This window comes from Rattus norvegicus, chromosome 1 (assembly GCF_021556685.1).
Source record: "Rattus norvegicus strain SHRSP/BbbUtx chromosome 1, alternate assembly SHRSP_T2T, whole genome shotgun sequence".
Lineage (NCBI taxonomy): Eukaryota > Metazoa > Chordata > Mammalia > Rodentia > Muridae > Rattus > Rattus norvegicus.
In genome coordinates, this window is record NC_141534.1 from 101,555,843 (window position 1) to 101,575,809 (window position 19,967).

Sequence of the window (19,967 nt, forward strand, 5' to 3'; positions counted from 1 at the left end):
AGGGGAGATATGCTCGTTTTTATTCCATTTCAACAACAGTGCCTTCTTTTAAGAAAAAAAACGAAACAAAACAAAACCCAAACTGCACAATTGGAAGTAAATAAATAAGCTGGATGTTTAAAACAAAAATTAAAAAGTGTCTTCAGAAGGTCATTTGTATGGTGCCGTCCACCTTGGTGTGTCATGGTGGAGATTCATGGCCATGTCTTCATCCCATGATCCTCTCCTCACAAACTATCAGAAAATCCCTGGAGAATAAGCCAAAGGGATACGTGTGGCTGTCCAAATGGAGGCCTGCCACTGTGAAGAAAGAGACGGGCCTGTTCATAGAACTCAGCCTTCCCTGCTTATCCCAAGTTATCATCCTTTTCTTACCCTGTCCTCGACTCCATAGACAGAGCCCACCCCACCCCATGATGGCCCCAGCCTTCTTCCTCAGATCAAGCAGAGCACCAAGTGTTCCTCTTAGCAGGCAGTGCCTCCTGGTTTGAGCCTCTTCAAAGAGTCTGCTCTTCTGAGTTTTGCTTGCTTGCCTGGAGCATGGCAAGGGGTTAGCATCTGACCCCAGCGCTATTAAATCTTTTTAAAGTTTAATCTTTGGGGGACTTCAACTGTAAATAAAGAACACTGCACATGTAAAAAATAAACTCACACTCATGACTTCATGCATGACCCCGAGTTCAAGTTCTGTTTGTGATTTAGCAGAGAGGAGACGAGGTATTCTGGGTGTAGTCTCTGGGTGTTGGGACTGGGCTCCCCTAAAGCATTGTGGGACTGCAAATGAGAGAGGATGGCCCCTCACTCCACAGGAGAGGTGACAGACAACAGCCACATGTCTGTCGCGGTAGTACAGCTGGACACCCGTAACCAAGCCTCAGATCGCTCTGCACTGTTCACATATGGAGTCTGTTCACAAATAACATCTGGCCTAATCTTTCGCCAACAGTTGGTGCCAGGGCTGCACTCTCGTCGGGCCACTGAACCCAGAATTGAACCCAAAAGGAAACACTAGACCTGGCTCTTTCAAGGTTCTGTGGCTCGCCTGTGCAGATCATCGGAATGGTCTGCAGGAGATGGGCAATGGGGACATTGGTGCTCCCAAGTAGGAGGCATGGACCCTCTGCAGCCTGAAGACCATGGTCAGTGTACCCTGGACAAACCGCTTCACCACTGTCAGCCTCTCTAGCACTTGCCCGTTTGACTCTTGCTTGAGCCCCACCACAGCTTCCAGTCATAGTAACACAGCAGTTACCATCCTTTCCAAGACAAAGAAACCTACTTCTAAGAAGCTCTACCTCCTTGTAGGCAACAGTTGCAAAGACTGCCTGCCTCTCCTCCAAGTTCTCCAGCCTATCGATAAGGAACGGCTTCAAGGGCAGGTGTACCAGCTATCATGTCTTTAGTATCACTAAATACACGAGGCAGGCTGCTTTACGACCGCCAAAGGCAAGAGGTTCTGCAGGCGCATAACCAATGACCCAAATTTGGGAATGGCCTCACTGAAACTGTCCTGGGACAGCAGCACAGAGCTCTCTGCATAACAAGACACAGAGAATAACCGCATGTGGGTTCGTGTGGTTTCCTCTTCCTTACGTGTGATTTCTGATGATTTTTTTTCCCCATCCTAATCACTTCCCAAAGAAATCCTACCTGGACGCACTGTGGTTGGATGACTTCCTACCCTCTTATTGTCTCACAAGGAGTAATTACGTTTCTGTACATGAAGTTTGGAGAAGGTTCAAACCAGGGCGCTACAGATGACAGCCAAACCCCAACTGTGTAGCTGCAGCTGTCCCCTGACCTTCACACCTATGATGTTAGAGCCCTGAGATGGTCAGTATAGAGCATGGAGAGGGAACCTCATGCACTTTATTCACTATGTGTGCTGTTATTCCTATGAGAGAGGAAGACACGAACCACCTCCTAGAGTTGGGCAAATGCCCAACGCTGACGTCGCCGAAGCTAGAACAAGAGTTCTCACTCATTCAAGAACTCACAGTGGCTCTGATTACCAACACAAGACTGCCAGTTAAACAAGTTCCTGTGCAGAAACTTGTAAGGCTCCCACCCTAACTGAGGAGATAATGTCATTGACAGATGCTATGGGGAGGGCAGTCACCTTTCTTTTATGTGTGACCACTGCAACCCAGTAATGAACTCCACAGCAATGGACATTATGGACAGCGCTGATTTGGCTTCAATGTATTATTTTTTAAGAGAGAGGGGAGCTAGAGAGACAGCTCAGTGATTACGTGTATTTGATACTGTTGTAGAGGTCCTAGGTTCAGTTCCCAGCCACAGGGGACTCACAACCATCTGTAACCCCAGTTCCAGTGAATCTGGCACCTTCTTGTGGCTTCTATAGGTGCCCACACAAACAAGTAGACAGCGCATGTATACACATAAAAGTTAAAAAGAGAACTTGAAGCTGGGGAGCTATGAAGCAGAGGAGAGGGAGGGAGGGCATGAGGAAGGGAGAGTGAATACAATTCCGATGCATTGTACATCATGTACAAACTTGTATGAAACTGCTGTCCATCCAGCCGTCCAGCCACTCATGGACCCACCGATGGTTCTCTCCATCTACTTATCAACTACCATGTATCTACTCATCAGCCATCCATTCATTTATGCACATACCTATCACTCATCCATCTGGATACAAAGATATAATTACTCATATACCTCCTTACTACTGCCACCCATCAATCTACTGACCATTCATCTATCCATTTGTTCATCCATACATCTATCTAGTCACCCACCTACCATCTGCCCATCTATCTATCCACCAACCCATCACAAAACTTCCAAAGAAAGGAAGAAAAGTTAGCTCACTGTATGACTTATAGCCAGTGTGTTTCCCACCTCACTTCCTTCCTCTTTCTCTGTTTACAATGAATGGTCCTAATGTTTCGCACATGGCCATTGTTTGTCATGAACATCTCACCAATGTTCAGCAAGAACAAGAAAAAACCGAACATTTCTCTCCTTTTTTTTTTTCAGAGCTGGGAACCGAACCCAGGGCCTTGAGCTTGCTAGGCAAGCGCTCTACCACTGAGTTAAATCCCCAACCCCTAAAAACCGAACATTTTATAGAGAAACGCTCTGACTTCATCAGGAACAGTAAACAGAAAATGACCACCTGGCATCATTCATGGTGATTTCTTTAAATGAGCCAACCATTAGAACACAAAGGAAAAGAATGTATGATGTTTAGAAATCTGTACTGTCTAAAACACAATGGATGGATTGTCACATGGATGGATGGATGGATGGATGGATGGATGGATGGATGGATGGATGGATTGTCACATGGATGGATGGATGATGGATGGATGGGTGGATTGTCACATGGATGGATGATGGATGGATGGATGGATGGATGGATGGATGGTCACATGGATGGATGGATGGATGGATGGATGGATGGATGGATGGATGGGTGGATGGATGGATAGATGGATGGATGGATGGATGGGTGGATGGATGGATGGATGGGTGGATGGATGGATGGATGGGTGGATGGATAGATGGGTGGATGGGTGGATGGATTGTCACATGGACGGATGGATGGATGGATGGATGGGTGGGTGGATGGATGGATTGTCACATGGATGGATGGATGGATGGATGGATGGATGGATGGATGGATGGTCACATGGATGGATAGATGGATGGATGGATGGATGGATGGGTGGGTGGGTGGATGGATGGATGGATGGATGGGTTGATAAATAGATGAATAGGTAGGTGAACAAATGAATAAATGGGTGGGCAAGTTGATAGGTGGGCAAATGGGTAGATGGATGATGGATGGATGAATAGATGAATGATAGGTGGATGGATGAATGGACGGTCGGATGGATGGATAGATAGGTGGATAATTAGGCAGGTGGACAGATGAATCAGTGATAGGTATATGAGTAAATTAATGGGCAGTTGATGAGAAGGCAGACAGATAAGTGATGGATGGATAGATACATAGTCTGGTCCATGGGCTGGTGGATCAATAGGTGGATTTGGAGTGAGTGGACAGATGAAAGGATGATATGGTGGCTATGTAGATGGGTGGGTGGGTTATAGACAAATACTTGAGTGGATGGATGGGTAAGTGATAGGTGGGTGAACGATGACTAATGAGTGGGTGGGTAATGGATGAGTGATGGGTAAGTAAATAGATGGATGGTAAGTGAAAGGTGGGAGTATAGATAGGTGAGGGTTAAAGAGTAAATAGGTAGATAACTGAGTGGAAGGGCAAAAGATGAAAAGCTAGATGGATGGCTAGAGGGAGAGACAATGACTGCTTTCTTATCCTGCTCAATCCAAGAACCCTGTAACCAATACATAATGAAGCCCCCAGTCAAGTTCTCATACAGATCATACATCTATTTTTTTTAGGCAGGAATGAATTATTCAGCACTTCTAAATCCAGAACACATCAAACCAAAAACGCCACGCTCTGAGCTTTCCTCTTTCCCTGCATACTTAGAGATATCTGTAATTTCTTAAAAAGAATAGAATTATTGATTGTGGGTGAATTAGCAACTCAAGAAAGATTCAGGATGCAAACTGGAGGTGAGGAGGGTGTTGCCCAACAGGAGTTAAGTGCCTGAGGATGAGGCCATGTAGAAAATAGAGGAAAGAGATGGGGTGGGCAGGAAGAGGAAACACTTGGAAATGTCAGAGCTGAACCTAGAGGGGAATTTCTCATCACACATGAACTCACATTTAATAAGAACTACAGATCTGGAGTTTTTCAAGAAAGCTCATTGCAGATGATGATCCTACAAGCCCCTTTGATGACCTTCTGTCCCTGGAGAATATCCTAGTTTGTTAGAAATACTAGGGTCCCTGTCCCAGGCTCAGGAAAAAAAAATGGAGCTTCTAGGGCCATGGCTCTTCTAGTCATTAAAGTAGGAAGGTGTTTCAGATCCAGTAGGTTCTCAAATTTTTGTACTCCCTGGGAGGTACCAGGACATCAAAGGCTTTGGACCTCACTCAATCTTTCCCATTGGATGCTCTGACTTCCTACAGTTGTGTAAGATACTGCTGTGATCTAGAATGGAGTGTTCCCTCAAAAAGCTGACGAATCGAAAGGTTGGTCCCCATTCGGTAGAATGTTATTGGCAGGTGACTGGACCAGGAGGGTACTAACATCATTCATGGGTTGGTCAACTGGTTAATGTGGTATGTACAAGACTTTGAAAGACATATCTTATTTTGTAAATAGATGATAGATAGATAGATAGATAGATAGATAGATAGATAGATAGATAGATAGATAGATAGATAGATAGAAAGGTAAGTATAACTTTTGGCCAAAAAGCAATGTGATCAACTGACCATGAACTAAAATCTCTGAATCCACAAGCCAAAATAAATTCTTTCTCCTTTAAGTTAATTTCTCTTGGCCACTTTGCTATAGCAATAAAGGTGACCAACACAGATATGAGTAGCCAAACCAGAATGGTGGCTATAAGGTAAATCTAGACTTTGGGTCCTCAAGAAGCCTTGCAGCCTTGATCTTAAGGTATTCAGAAAGTCACATCTGAGAAAGAGGAAGTGTTGGGCAACAGAAGCCCAAAGACCTTAGTCCCCAAAATATCAATCATGGCATTTTTATGAGATGAGGTGATTTAGGAAAAAGGTATGTTATTATAAAACTTCAGATTACTTCCTTTGAACTTGGCCAATCTTCAAGTGTAAGGGGATCCCTTAGAAGCAAGCATGCTCTAAGCATCTATCTTGTCCAGAAAAAGCCTAAAAACTCCTGGAGGCAGCAAGAAGTACATAAAAGCCAAGAGGAAAAATTCAATGTAAGAAAATCTTGGCAAGGCACCTTTAAGCCCAGCTCTTGGGAGGCTGAGACACAAGAGTGGTGAATTTGAGGCTAGGCTAGTTTTAACTATTGACTGAGATCTTATCTTAAACAGCCAAAATAAAATGAAATAAGCCAAGTGTGGGGGAAAAAAAGATCTTAATGGCAAGGCAGGCAGCAGGCAGCTTGTGTGATTCATGGGGCTACAGGAGAGAGAGAAATATTTTCTTCATGCCGTACTTGACCCTGGAGGAGAACCAACTAGCATGCTCATTCAAGGACCCTAGAAAGAAGCCCCCAGATACACAGGGTTCCTTCCTGTGCTTTGCTGTACCCCCAGAATGCAATGCACTAACCACTTGATGAAGTCAAACCGATTCAAAATATATCTCTGCCTGCCCAGGGCGTAGGAGCACAGAGTGGACAAATTGCCCTTTCCTTCATGAAAAGAAGCTGAGTTCTGACTAAAATCGACTAGAATGAGCCCTCTACACATCTACTTTAAAAGTGAGAAGCCACTAACTCAGTTTAATTCAAAGATTGAAGATGATTAAAATTTCTGTAAGTTACCTAGAATTTAGGAAAAAGTAGCCTGTGGTGGCCATCCAAACACAATAATTGTGGGGAAATAACGTCCACGTTTGATGTGTTTGATTGTGTTTGAGTGAGGCTGTTGGCTTTTTGTTTGGTATTGTTGTTGACTTTTTGGGGGGGTGTGGTCATTCAATTGCTTTTTTAAAGTCATCTTTGAGTACCAGCTATATTTCATTAAGGTTAGTAAAATGGTAAAAAGGAAAAAAAAAGAAAAGAAACAGATATCTGAAAATAAGGATTGCCAGTAATATTGATGGAATCGGATAATTCCTTTCCTGTGTAGTAGCAGGTGAATCCAGACTATATACAACCAGGCAAGGTTTACTGAGACATTCAGGGCTAAAAAGAACTTACAAGAAGATCTCTGTTTTTGGTTCTTCCCCACCCCCAAAACATCACTAAGGGTAATGCTTGTTTCTTTAAAAAAAATTTTTTTTGTTAATTTGTAAGAAATTCAACTGCCATCGGAGAGGTCTCCACACTTTTAAACCCTCCAGTATTAGCACAATCCCATCTGATGCATGATATTGATTAATGCTATTAGCTCCTTCCAAATATACTTGCAATTTAGTCAACTCTGTCATTTAATAATTTTGCTAAATCTCAAAAAATGGAGACGCAATCTCGCCTGGAAGAAGGCAGCCCTGCTAGTTATTTACAGATTGTAACATTTACATAAGAGTTTAGTTTAACAAGAGATACAAATATAGATAAAACCCTTAGGACTTCATTCTCTGAACTGCCCTCTAAAAATCTGCCCTGCAATTTGCAAACTGAATTTTTGTGCAGACTATTCCTGGAAGGCTTTGTGAATTAGGGAGAACTAACTCAAAGCAAGGGCTGGCTAATCACAATTTTGCAAATTGTACGTAGCAATCATCCTCACATTGTGAAATTCCGATCTATAAAATGCTGATGTTTTAAAGTTGAAAAATAAATTAGCTCGCAAGAACTATTTCGCCATAAAAAAAATAAAATAAATAAAATCAGTCTGAGACTTTACGACTAAATTATTTGTTTAAAAAAATTAAAAAATAGTCACATTGATAGCAAATATTAAATAAAAGTAGGATGTCATCCAAGCTTGTTCCTGCCACAACCATCTGAATGAAAGAGAGACAGAGACAGAGAGAAAGAGACACGGGGGTGGGGAGATGCACTTCCAGGCATCCCCATCTGCATGGCCTCTCCTATAAATACTCACCTGCCAGGAGCACGTGGATTCTGTTACTCTCCAGCATGTGCTTGTGTGCTTGTGTGCTTGTGTGCTTGTGTGCTTGTGTGCTTGTGTGCTTGTGTGCTTGTGTGCTTGTGTGCTTGTGTGCTTGTGTGCTTGTGTGCTTGTGTGCTTGTGTGCTTGTGTGCTTGTGGTCATGCCCAGACTTCTATTTTAAATGCCTCCAGCATATTTGCTTCTGTGGTCTACAGAAGCCTTCTCAGACAGCGCTGAGGGATTAGTCAACACTCTTTGACATGTCATCTATTCAGTCGCTAAACCCAATTCACGTCTGTCCAGCCTAAGAAGTTGGCAGTTAGCACGCATTTGTTTATTTGTTAAAAAGCGATGCCATGCGGGTTACAAATACTCTAGCAATATCAAATCAGGAGGAGGAGAGAGAGCAGCCTCAAAGGTGTACGGCGAGCCGGTGTATCTGAAAATGGATTGGCCTTGGGTGAAGAGAGCTGACTTCAAATGGGTGTGGGTCACAAGACTCGGGGCTATTGGCTCACTTCTAGAGAACATCCGGAATATTATCGCCCCAAGAGAAAAGTAAGAAGACACATAGCGAATGTTTGGGTGGGCACACATGAGTCCTCCCTTCGTCCTCCATATTCCATACTGCGTCTAACACGGGAAGCCAAGCCAAGGAAGCAAGCCTTCTCATGCTCACCACTGCCTGCTGGCTCATGCACTCCAAGACTCTTACAGACTTTGTCTCTAATTGAATTTTGCAATGTTCAAAGCTATCTGAAGCGGACCATGGCAACACACACCTGTAACCCCCGTACTTGAGAGACTGAGCGGGGAGACTTAAATCGGAGGCCAGCCTGGGCTACATAGTTAGACTGTGTTTCCAAACAAGTTGGTAAGTAAAGAAAGAAGAAAACTCTTGCTTGGAATAAGCCCGTGTTTCAATATTGCCCTTCTCCGCCCAGCTGTGCTGGCACCTGCCCCTTTCCTTCCTGAGACTGCACTAGCCCTCTCATGAGCCACAGAATCTTTCCTCTTTTCTTTGCAGACCCTCCTCTGTTTTGTTTTCTCTGGTTTTGTTTTCGTTTTCTTCTCATTCCTTAGTTGTCACACCAAGCAAAACAAATGTAATTTACTTCTGTCCTACTGTCACCCTGGATATCATAGGCTCCTTGAAGGGGTCAGAGTACATTCCTGGGCACCCTATAGGTGAATGTCAGGGTTGGGAATGGTCTCCAGTAAGCTCTAAAGGAGCTGTGGGGATATTGCTGTAAATGTGCCCACAATAATGTCCTTGGAAAGAACTGGTACTGTGCCTGTCATGGCCAGGCTGCCTGCCCTTTGGGTCTCACAATGGACACATCCAGCCAGCAGTTCCCTTCCTCAGAATGCCTCTCTTACCTCAGGCTTTCATTTGCTTGGCGTGCAGCTTTAAGCGTTTCCTGTAACATTGCTTCCACAGAGCAAATATTTATATTAGTAAATACCATCAAAATACGATCTGCATTCAAGTGTTTCCTATAGGTGGCTGTGAGAAACAGGAAGGAGTTGCTGCCTAAGTGGTGAGGAGGGGGAATGGAGCTGGTAAGCAGCCTTGACAACTGAAAAACACATCTCCCTGTGGGGATTTCTGCTCTTGGCTGAACACTGCAGCATAAGTAAAGTGTACCCCACCCCCTGATAGGGTACTCAGAACTCCTCCAGCACATAGAGTCTATGGTTAGCACAGAATCACAGCTAGTAGCCCAGTGCTCGCACTGGGCTCAAACACACAGGCCTCTGTGCCCCAAGGTCTCAGGGATAAAACAGAAGACAGCAGAGAGACCCAAAGACCAATCTGGGGAAGACAAGTGACTTAGTCTCTGTGTACTAACACCTAGGCCAAGTAGAAAGAACTGCTTCTGGACTTTTCCAAAAGTTCTTCAACACATCCATTCCACCTGTGGTGGAATGCTAAGTGTTGAAGAACGTGCATGCCCAGAACATTGCTTATCACCTTAACTCAGTAGTCCTGGGCTCCCAAATCTCCTTGGCACCGAATATCACTGTTCTTCGAGAAGTTGGACAGTGTGAAGGGCTTCTGTGATTTGCATTTCCCTTACTGACCATGCAACTCCATCTTTTAATATATGCGGCACCCATCCCAGTATCTTCTCTAAGTTGCGCTGTTAAGATGTTTCTCATTGATACTTAAAAGCTCTTTACATATAGTGAATAGGAACCGTTTGTTAGATATATTTAAAATATTTTCTTGGATGTCCAAGGCAGATGGCTCTCATGGCCTGCTTAGAGGATAGCATGTTGGAGTTAAGAAGAAGACAGCTTAGTGGTTAGGAGCACTTGCTACTTTTACAGAGAGTCTAAGTCCAGTTCCCAGGGTGCATATCAAACAGCCCACAAAAGCCTGTAAATCCAGCTCCAGGAGATCTAATACCCTCTTCTGGCTTTCACATACAACTGAAAACATGTGATTTACATCACACACAGATGAGCGCGCGCGCACACACACACACACACACACACACACAAAAGAGAAAGAGAGAATTTCAAATATATTATTGAAACAAAAATGAATAAATGCATGGAACATTGATAGATGTGTGTAACACACATCCAACATTGCTCTGAAGGGCAAGTTGTGATATCTGTCAAAGAATTAAGAATCTTGACCTTGCAACCCACCAATGCTCCATGTAGAAACCTTCTAGAAATACTCAAAGTTTATGTGTGTGTGTGTGTGTGTGTGTGTGTGTGTGTGTGTGTGTGTGTGTATGATTTAAGGACTAAATTGAACCCAAGGCATTGGGAATGGTAGGCAAATGCTCGGCCACTTGCCATAGTCCCATCCCTTGGTTGCTGCTACCACTGCTGCTGTTATTGTGGCTTCTAGGCAGTCTCAAAAGTCCAGGCTGGCCTTGCACTCACCATTCCTACCTCAACTTCCCAAGCACCATGATGGCGAGCATGTGTCACTGTGCCCACACATCTGCAGCAATCCGTGCTGCTGCCTTGGAAATAGATGAAGTAAAAGCTGCCACACTGTGCATCCCAAAGCACACAGTCCCATAGAGGTGACCATGCCAAACGTTAGAGCATGTTCAGTCTTTGGATCCGACACTTCAAGAGAAGAAAGTCCCCAAAGTAAATGAACAGTAGGACCCAATCCTACATGCGGGCTACAGCTACGATCTTCCTCACCACATAAATGGTGTACACAGCACACGACTCAGAACAGAGGTTTTTTTCCCCACAGTGGGAGAGGAAGACTCAGGAATAGAGTGGAAGGGGACTTTGTTTCTTCCCAATGCACACATCTGTCCTACTGAATCTGATTGATGAACACACAAGAATTTTTTTTTTTTTGGTTCTTTTTTTCGGAGCTGGGGACTGAACCCAGGGCCTTGCGCTTGCTAGGCAAGCGCTCTACCACTGAGCTAAATCCCCAACCCCAAGAATTTTATAATCAAACAAGACTCTAGTCAGCCCCTGTCACTTAAACAAGGACCGAAATCCTTCCCTAGAACTCAAGGCCTTGCATCAAGCTCCAACTGTTCTTCTCAAGCTACTTCCACCTCCAAAGTGACCTACCGCTTTGCTCCTGCTTGTCCCTTCTGTCCCCTCAACTTCCGTCATACCTACCTGTCAGCCCACACCTAGGAAGCCTTTCATGGCCGCTTTACCCCCATCCCCCCTTTTCTCCACCCTCAACAGTGATTCTCAACCATGTCCTAGGACTTAAGACTCATTCCCTTGATGTGTGAGTGTGGTACACAGTGCTGTCACCCCGTAAGAGAAGACCCCTGTATCATCCTTCTTCCCTCCATGTCTATTCATAGAAAACCTCCCAAGTGGAGCAAGATTCCAGCTGCTGCAGATGCAAAGGAAGCCTGGTGGAGCCAATAACCTGGCCAAGACGCAAGCAGTGAACAAGAGGATGCAGAGACAGTGCAAACAGGTTAAGGAGGGTGAGCACAGGACGGGAAGTAGAACACTCTTAATGGAGCACAGCATCCAGACCAGGGCTGTGGAGAAGCACCACATAATGAGCCAGCAGGAACCCCAGAGCAAGTTCTCCCCACTCTAGCTTGTGAGCCATCTGTCTAGAGAGACAAGCAAATGTCCTGGCTGGCAGTGGCCTTGCCCAGAAAAGGAGGGGACGAGGGGAATGATCAGAGCATCTTGGATCAGGTCCCTAGTCCATTCTCAGGCACAGTCATCCTATCGGGATAGAAGAGGCTACATCCAGCATTTAGTCCCGCCCAGGCTCCAGCTCTGGAATGTGTGAAAGCTGGAGCTTCCTGAGCCCAGACAGCCAGTATACAAGCCTCTGCCCAGGTCAGAAGAGCCAAACTCCCAGTGGAAAGCCAGTTGGAACAAAATTAAAAGGCAACCCTACATCCTAAGTCCAACAGTCAAATCCTGCTTCCCAGCTCCCCAGATATGGCTCTGGTTATGTCCACAGTTCCTCCTAAAGGCAGCAGCAAGGAGGGACGACAGCCAAATAAGTGGGAGACCTTAACAACTGAACTTTAAGGTGGACGTGGCACCTGGCAGGAGGCACCCTAGGAGCTGTAGCTGATTTGTTCCAGAAGCATGTCAGCCAGATTGAATATATTGGAATAACAACCAGGGGAGCACCCATGAGCACAAGCTGCCAACAGGGAGCCTCCAGGTCATGTAGCCCATGACGGTGGCAACATTTCCATCCCCCAGGGACACTGCAGTGCATCTTCAGTGGGAAGCCTCCACCCTTCCACAGAGGGCCAGGACCTCTCTTCCCTTCACTCTAGAGTTCTCTGCATAGCAAGGAAGTAGGACTCTCCTCTAACCTTCAACTTAAGAAAACACCGTGGGCTTCAAAGAAGCTATGTGGGTTTAAATAAGCCGTTTCCCAGGTTAACTGCAAGGCAGAGCTCCCTACAAGGTCATAGCATTGAGGCTGGGTGCTGATTCACACACATAACCCCGACCCTCAAGAGGCTAAGACAGGAGGATTGTGAGTTCAAGGCTAGCCTAGACTACACGACAAATTCAATGACCACCTTTGAATTCAAGGCCAGACAAGATTATGCAAAATCCTGGTAAGAGAGAGACAGAGAGGGGACTATGGGGATCAAAGGGCTGGATCCATGATCACATAGGAGTCCAGTGCAGGCACCATCAAACAGTACATCTGGCTGCTACTCTTATGCTGTGAGCTGGCAATGTGGATACTCTAGAGAGCCAGGGTATGGACTTCCTCTGTCCATGCGAGAGCCTCTGGGCTTCATACTGGTTCCCAGAAGACTCTATTCCACACTGCTTCCCTTCAAGGAAGACCAACACTATCCCAACAACTTTCCAGGGTCATTTTTGTCCCTGTCTGTTCCTCAGGAATGCCACAGACTGTCCCTAAGTAGGAGTTCCAGAGTGACAGGACATGAGAGCCATTGTTCTTGTCAAATACCAGTCCTGAAAGGCCCAAACTATGTAGGCAACCCACCCCCAAGATTCAGCAAGGTGATTATGGGGTGGGCACGAGAATTTGAGGGACGTGGAAGGAGATCTGGGAGCTCTGCTCACAGAATTGGCCACCCAAGAGTGGTGCAGAATAGACAAGTTGCCCTGAGACCCCTGGGAAATGGCGGTGCATGGGCTCTAGCTTGCCCCAATCAAAGTAGGGTATAGAGAGGGACAGAACAGGGCAGGAGTTCTGGGCAGAAGCCAGGCTCTCCTAGGAGACTTCCATGGGGTGTTTTATCCACTGAGATCATTTGTCATAGAGGAGGCTCCAGGGGGCCAATTCTGCCAGGAAAGAGCAAACAACGAAGCCCAGAATGCTCGGCACCCAGACAGGAAACCACCTAGAAGGTCCCTGCTTGGCTTTCCAGGATCTAGACACCTCACCTCCCTTGGAGCCTAAAGTGGCAGAGACTCTGGGGGAAGGTACCCATGAGTCCCCAGGGGCTAATGCAGGTGCAGGCTCTGGGCTATCTGTATCGCTCACATCCTAGCCTATGAGGAGTCCACTGCAAGACCTCATACAAACAGAACAACGGCTGTGCTGTGCTCCACTTTATCCTGAAGGAAGTCTCTCTGAGCAGATACGGTAGGGCGTCCCATGACCTTTAAACAAGGCCTTCGGTTCCAAGTGCCCCAGTCGGTTAAAAGAGGAGCCCACTGAGCTACAACCCTAGCCCTTCACTGGGAGATTCCAGGCAGGGGCTCTACCACTAAAGTATATCCCAAGACCTTCTAGTCGTTTTCTCTTTTGAGAAAGTCTGGCTCAATCATGAGGTAGCCCAGTCTGACCTTGTTATTGAGATTCTCTGACTTAAGCCTCAGGAGTCCTAGATTAAAGGTACATTCCAACATGTCTGGCAATTTTCTGTGTGTGTAGTATGTGTGTGAGTGAGTGTGTGTGTGTGTGTGTCTGTGTGTGTGTGTCTGTGTCTGTGTGTGTGTCTGGGTGTGTCCGTGTGTCTGTGTGTGTGTGTCTGTGTGTCTGTGTCTGTGTGTGTGTGTGTGTGTGTGTGTGTGTGTGTGTGAAAGAGAGAGAGAGAGAGAGAGAGAGAGAGAGAGAGAGAGAGAGAGAGAGAGAGGACATCCATGTGGGTAATAGAGTGGTTCCTTCCTTCCATTATGTCAATTCCAGGGATCAAACTCATACCATCAAGCTTGGCAGCAAGCCCCTTTACTGCTTGAGCCATTTTGTAGGCCCTGGTTGTTGTTGTTATTGTTGTTGTTTTAATCTTTATTTTAATCATTATTTCATACAGAAAGAAAAGTTGGGTGTTTTGGTTTTTCATTTTGCTTTGTTGGTTTTGTTTTTGTTTTTCCTAGAAACTCCAGTGATTTAATTGAACTAGCAAAAAAAAAAGTTGTAGGTTGTTTTTTATTTTTTCTTTTAATCATAAGGAAATCAGGAAATTAATTTTTGGGTGAGAAAGAGATGGCGAAAGTCCAACTGAAGGCCTGGAAAGTTCTCTGTTGATCAGAGGACAGGGACAGGGGAATTAGACCCTCCCTTGACACCTTCCTTCCCTCGAGAAGCCCACAGTGAATGCTCTCAGGGCTACCCTGTCAAGCTGTCTACCTTGTGACCCACAAACTCCTAGAACTCAAGGTCATGGTCACACCCCCTGTGGCAGAGGTGCCTTCTTCATCCCTCCTTTTGTCACCCACACAGTGGTAAATGTGAGTGATGGGGGCGGGAGTCTCGCCTGGTCAGTACCGGTCCTGACCACTGAAACTTGGGGGTGGGGAGTGTTCAGCTAGTCTGAGCGGGCCAACCTCAGACTGTGACTGCGGTGGGGGGGTGGGGGGGTGGAACACAGCAAGGAGAGGAGGAAGTGGTAGGGGGAGAGGGGGGAGGAGAAGGTCCAATTTGATATAAATAAAGTCTCCTTAAAGAAAATATTAAACATCATGGTTGTGACCTAAGGGCCAGGAAGGCACGTGAGGGAAGACATGACAAGGTTCATCTAGAGCCCATCGAGCATTGGAACAGAGCAAAGGAACAGCGTGGATGGCCAAATCTTGGAATCACTTGAAAATTAAGGTGCTCTGAGAAAAAGTACTAAATATAAAAACCTTTGGCTCCCTACACTTACACTGTGGCCCAACATTGCTTAGTTCTGAATGTGTATGTGGTAAGAGGGAGTCCTAACTCTTTAGAGGTACGGGGTCCTTAGAACCTACCCCCAGTTTCGGTGTTGCCATGTGAGTAGATCTGGGATGGACAACCAGCGGGTGTCCCCCACTGCCCAGTGTCAGGGAAGACCAGAGAGCAGCTTGGGAAACTCCCCCTGGCGATGGGAAAGCCCTCTTGATGCCTAGCAGGTGTTCAGCCCTGCCCTTTATAACTTGTCCTAAGAAGGAGCCCCAAGCCAAGGCTGTGGGGCATCACATCCCCTAGGCCAATCTCTACAAGGACACCAACCTGAGCCCCAGGGTCAGCACTCAGGGTGCACCACAGATACCGAGGAGAGGGCCTCACCAAGTAGCCCTCTGCCATCGTGATCTACCTGTCTCCCTGTGGCCCATTATCTGAGCACTTGAACCCTGGATAACAATGACTTCACGGAGAATGAAAGTGCTTGGCTTTAATTGTCTGCATTTAGTCACGCAAACAGAAGCAATGGTCTGAGAATGGCTAGTTAGCCGCTGACAGCCTCTGCTCTGGAGCTGGCTCAGGAGCGGTTACAGACTGTTTTGATGGAGACTCTGCCAGAGCAATAAATTCCCTCTTAAACCTGTTTGCCTGGAACAAGTTTTCTCCCTTTTTTCACTCCGTCTTCTCCTTCCTACCCACTCCCCCCTTTTCTTCTTTCTTTGCCTTAAATGAAATTCCTGCCGCTGCTAATATCCAACAAATAAACATCATTAAGAAATTGAAGGCACTGAAAGAATGTGCGGTTTATGTTAAATTTTCCCCTGTCAATCAATTCTGCATGTCTGCATGAAGCCGATGATCGCATCATCGTGTTAGTGTGCCTGACTTGTTCAGCACAAAGAAGGTGGGAACACTTTCTCAAGCAAGGATGTCAGCACTTGAAAACCCATCACCATCTGTGCTCATTTTCCGAGAGGGAGAAAAACAACCCCTGTTTAAGAATACACCAGAACAAATAACTTGAATGTTTGAAAATAAACCACAGGGTCAAAGAAACTTTATAATGAAATGGGGAAGCAGCAGCATTGTTCTGGGTTGTTTTTTTTTTTTTTTTTTGTAACACGGGTCTTCGGTACCTTCGTTTACCGAGGTCTTCACTCTAAAAATAGATATTAATAATAGCCGGGCAGCGGCCCGCACTATGTGAAATGCATACAGACATGCTATTTTAGAAGCACCGGGCTCTCAGTGAGGCCCCAGGAACAACCTATAATGATACAGGTCTCACCCTCCCTCAGTCTGGTCCCCATGGCTCAGGGAGTGCCGCCCTCCCCATACCTTCCTGCACACCTCCCCCCCCCCTTACTTTTCCTATTTGAAACAGAGCAGGAAGCCCCAACGACCATACAAGACCATCAGAGAAAGAAAGAAAGAAAAAGAAAGCCCAAGGAAGGAAAAACTTTCTCGTGCAACTTTTCCTAGCAAAGCCTGTCAAAGCGACGTTGCAGAAACCGCCGGGAGAATGAATGGGGACATTGTTCTGCCCTTAATAAACTTATAAGCCAGGAGCTTTTTGATCCTGGTTTTTTTTTTCCTTTCTGCATCTCACCATTGTACTTTGTCACGAGGAGGTCTCGCATAAATAATGTCGTGTTCTTATGAAAGTTTTTAAGGCACCCGGAGTCGGGACAGCGTGGTTACAAATGGTATCTACCACAAAGGCTATCAATTAATCAAATGAGAACATACTACAGGAGCTCACAATACACAAGCAGCGGAGGGAAAGATAAATTGATTTCTGCTGGGGCACCGGGCCCTTTCAGCAGTACAACTGTGTGAAAAATACCAGTTACGGAGTGTGCTGAGGCAGCAAAAGCATTTAATACACCACGAACAGTTATCTAAGGCACCGTCCAATAACCGACAGTGCAGTAGTGTGACCTACATACTAACGCGGTCATTGTTAGATGTGGGAGCCATGCACTCCCTACCAGTTACGTGGCCCATATCGGTCTCAATCTTTCGAGGAGTTCCATCCCTCTCCCCCAACCCCACCCCCTCTGCCTGGTTTCTCCTGCTAAAGCATCTTCTGGGAGACAACCCTTAGAGCAGAGTAACTCAGCAAATGCGTCTCTCCTCGGCCTCTGCGTGTGTTTGAGTATTTCTATCTATAGCGCACTGTTTGGGTATCTGTCCTCTGATGTCCTTTACTTGTTTCCATTTTGTGTCCCCATCTCAATGAACTTCTTGTCTTAAGAAAGAAAAGACAAAAAACCTTTATCCCCGGATTCGGGTGCAGGTGCGTGCTCTATGTTGTATAGGAAATGTCACCCACATAGGGTGAACATGTAATGTCTTAAATACCTGGTTTACAGCTGGTAGTGATGTGTGCGGACTGATGGAAAATTTAGGAGGCGAGGCCTCCCTGGAGAAAGTAGTTCCCTGGGGTGGGTTCTCAGGGATATATCCCCCCTCTCTCCTTCCTGTCCACCATGAGATTAAAAAAGCTCCTTCCCCACACACTAGGAGTTTGCCTAAACACACGGGGCCAAGAGACTGTGGACAGAATCCTTACTACCATGGGTTTATGAATCCTTCCCCCCATAAGATGCTTTTGAAAGCATTTGGTCACAGTGACAAAAGGTCTCACTAACATGGTAGGGTCCCTGCTTCTGTGTGGGTTCTGTTTTTGCTGCTACCCAGCATGTGGGGTGACAAGCTTGGCCAGGGGAGTGAGAGCAGAGACCTGACCCTAGGGACTCTTTGTCTGCGAGCGAGCTTCATCTCCAGGTCCCATCATGCCCTTCTCAGGAAACGTTGGTGCTCCACACAGGAACTCCGAGAAGCTGCCGGGGAGATGCTCTGGTAGGACTAAGGGAATATTAAGCGAAGTCTGAACTTCAGTGTTATCACATGGAAACTTCTAGTGACTGCACTTGCCAAACTCTGAAGAAGAGCAAGGCTGTGGCCCTTTGAGCAGCTGAGCAGCCTCGTAGGCCTTCCTCACAGGCTTGCCTACACTGGCTCCCCCCAGCAGCTGACCATGGCCTTCTGAAATCTGTTCCCATGGGACAGATGAGGATAACGAAGACCTGAAAAAGTCCAGTCAGCTCCTTCTCACCGTGGAGTGAGGGACCCACAATGTCACCAAAGCTAAGAATCCCTCTCTGACTGGAATTGAGTGAAGTACCAGCTTTGTAAGTATTAAAAAAAAAAAAAAAAAAACTTCTCTGTAAACCTTTCTCCCACCCTATTTCAGTCTTCAGAACTTATGACTGACTGATAATCCTCTTTGTTTCAAGAGAACCATGGTTCACATGGGGGAGGGGTGTCCACAAGATTCCATGGCGAGGCCACCAGGCCCCTCGAAAGTACGGCCACACAGTTAGGCTCATCTCGGGTTACATTTTTAAGTTTAGAACTTTTTAAGGAATTCCTGTGTTTCGTACACCAAGCAGAGAGTAAAACATCCGTGGTTCAACTCCCAAGATGCAGCAGGTAGACTCCTGGCTCTGACCGCCTCCTGCTTAGGTGAGAGCTGACTCGTCCTTTGACACGCATGGCCTAATTTCTGCAGGCTGTCACTGTCGTCAGCCAGTGTCCGTGTGAACACAGGCCCTCACATAATGAATGGTGTACTTTGCAGACTCCTGTTTCTAGAAAGGAATGATTTAATATCATAAAATAAAGCTTTAGACCTCCGTGCCAATTACTGTGTTTAAGTCATCGAAAGCCACGGAGGAAGGTTAGCGGGGCACGCCAGTGTTAAGGGAATGTGTAACCCATCTGCAAAGAGAGGCCAAGCTAAGCTGCTGGCCGGGTAAGAGACACAACCCGCTAAAAGCTTCCACACAGTGCGAAGAAAATGTCAGACGCACAACCCCTCTGCGCCGCAGTAAACACAAGCCCAGTAACTAAATCGTTGTCACGGGCTTTCCTCGAGGGTCAGGCTGAGAAATACTGAAACACATAATCAAGTCTTTACTGTATTTTCACAGAAAGAGGGAAACCATAGAGTTCACAGCCCATTGACAGTTCCACATGGTAGGCAACAGCAAGGGACACCCGAGGAGAAGGGTGGCTCGATGGGTCAGAAGGCCCTTGGTGATGGTGGCAGAGCTGCACAGTTGGGGAAAGATGGGATCCCCTTTTCTTCCTTCTCTCCTCTCCCCTCTGTTAGGACCAGGTCACCTGAGGGTACAGAATGGTTGGGATCATTTCCCATGGCTTCCTGCCATCTGGCTGTGGACCATCCAGTCATAGTGCCCAACCGCAGTGGCCATGATTTCTCTAGCAGTGGCTCAATTTTGCATTAGAAGAAAGAAGCTGAGGAGAAGGGAGGAGGAGAAGAAGAAGTAGAGGAGGAGGAGGAAGAAGAGGAAGAGGAGGAAGAGGAAGAGGAGGAAGAGGAAGAGATATTTCACAGATCAACCAAAGAGGGAAACAAAGGGGAAGGTATTTAAGTTATTTTAATATCAAGTGTTCTTCAAAGCTATAAATACATATGAGGGGACTAATTGTAAACTTCTCTCAGAGACTCAAATCCAAATTCATGTTGCCATGCAGATTCAATGATAATAAATTACATCCTTCTAAGTAAAGCGTGCACTGTAATAAAACACCCACCCTCGAGAACTTAGAGGCCTGATCCCAGCTAAAAGAATTCATGGCTTTGGAATTCCGAGTATATATATTATTTTCCTGTCAGTTCTCACAACTTCTCTCAATTACTGATGTTCTCCACATAATGAATTTTCCCGGGTTTG

At 46.0% G+C, this 19,967-nt stretch overlaps 1 protein-coding gene across 10 annotated transcripts in view; it reads right to left on the reverse strand.

Annotated features, from left to right (window-relative positions):
• Zfp536 (zinc finger protein 536) overlaps positions 1-19,967 on the reverse strand; it is a 461,365-nt gene that overhangs the window by 360,274 nt on the left and 81,124 nt on the right.